This window comes from Propithecus coquereli, unplaced genomic scaffold, assembly GCF_000956105.1.
Source record: "Propithecus coquereli isolate 6110/MARCELLA unplaced genomic scaffold, Pcoq_1.0 Scaffold63, whole genome shotgun sequence".
NCBI lineage: Eukaryota > Metazoa > Chordata > Mammalia > Primates > Indriidae > Propithecus > Propithecus coquereli.
Window position 1 is genome coordinate 9316942 of NW_012152285.1, and position 1901 is coordinate 9318842.

General features: G+C 37.2%; 1 protein-coding gene across 1 annotated transcript in view; it reads right to left on the minus strand.

Moving 5' to 3' along the window:
- Positions 1 to 1901, minus strand: part of NOC3L (nucleolar complex associated 3 homolog (S. cerevisiae)) — a 45940-nt gene that overhangs the window by 32088 nt on the left and 11951 nt on the right. The window lies entirely within an intron of this gene.

Genomic DNA, 1901 nt, shown 5'->3' on the forward strand with positions numbered 1-1901 from the left:
CCTAGCTCACAGCAACCTCAAACTCCTGGGCTCAAGTGATCCTTCTGCCCCAGCTCCCGAGTAGCTGGGACTACAGGCATGCGCCACCATGCCCCCTGGCTAATTTTTTCTATATATTTTTAGTTGTCCGATTAATTTCTTTCTGTTTTTAGTAGAGACAGGGTCTTGCTCTTGCTCAGGCTGGTTTCGAACTCCTGAGCTCAAACAATCCGCCTGCCTCGGTCTCCCAGAGTGCTAGGATTACAGGCGTGAGCCACCACTAATCTCTAGCCTGGGCAACAGAGCAAGACCCCGTCTCAAAAAAAGAAAAAAAAAATTCTATAAGTCAGTCAAGCAAATCTGCAAGAAGTTTCCTCCTCTCCGATTAATTTATATAGACTTAACCACTTTTAGAGTTACAACAGTAAGTCCATATCTTCATATGAAAGATGAGGAAAATAAGACTCAAGAGGCCAGGCGTGGTGGCTCACGTCTGTAATCCTAGCACTCTGGGAGGCCAAGGCTGGAGGATTGCTCAAGGTCAGGAGTTCAAGACCACCCTGAGCAAGAGGAAGACCCCGTCTCTACTAAAAACAGAAAGAAATTAGCTGGACAACTAAAAATATATAGAAAAAATTAGCCAGGCCTGGTGGTGCATGCATGTAGTCCCACCTACTCGGGAGGCTGAGGCAGAAGGATTGCTTCAGGCCAGGAGTTTGAGGTTATTGTGAGCTAGGCTGACACCATGGCACTCTTGCCTGGGCAACAGAGTGAGAATCTGTCTTCAAAAAAGAAAAGACTCAAGAGAGTTTCAGTGACTTTTCTAAGATCACAAAAGAAATTAAGTTCAGACAGAGGATTAAGCTAAGATTCTGTCTACTCTTTTATTCGAACCCAGCTACTATTATTTAATGCCTTTCCTTTTAGTGCATGCTTATAGGAAACAAGAGACTCTTAATATATTATACATTTATACCATACCTAATATAAAGAGCCTAAAGAAATTAATATTACCTACATTACTTTCTGGATCTGATAATATAGCAGATGCCAAGGCTGCAATATGCAGTTTCTTCTCCTGTAGTTTCTTTCTTCTCTCAATCAAATGTTCTTCTACGGTCAGCTCTCGAATAGGATCTTCAATGATCTCTGAAACAAATTAGTTTTCCCCTTAAATAATCCTTTATTTACAAGTATTCAAGAACTTTAAGTAACAAAATAATGTTCTTATGGTAATTAATAATGATGATAGCAAAGAATTTTGTATTTATTACCATACATCATCCTCTCAAAAATCATATAAGACAGGTACTATCATTAGACCCATTTTGTAGATAAGAAAACTAAGGCAAAGGGAAAGAAAGTAACAGAAATGGGATTCAAACCCAAGCAGTCTGACTACAGAGCTCATATTCTTAACTTGTAATAAACCCACAATAATTCATATTAATTAAGGAAAAGGACATTCTGATTTAATTTTTTTTAAAGTACAGAATATTCTCCTCTGTCATCAACTCTGTATAGTACTCTGAACTAAACAAAGCTTGTCCACTTTTAAGAAATTCACAGGGAACTAGATTTAACAAACACGAGCATAATCTGTAAGGAAATCTATGATGGACTACTGAAAATGGTTCAACAGTTGACCTGTAATCTCATTTACATTACTACTGAGGTCTGCTAAGTGAAAGTAAAATTTAACCAGTTTTTCTGTCACAAATTCCAAAGTCATACAGTGTCAAACAATAAAATCTGTTCTTTCAGTTTAACTTTGATTAGTTAAAACTGTTCTAGATATTAGAAACCCACATTCAATTATCTAAAAAAGACATATACAAAGTATAACTGCTCTAAGACCAAACTCAAAATGACTTCATACCACAGAATCTTGTAATTTAAGGCTAAAAAGTTAATGGTTATTT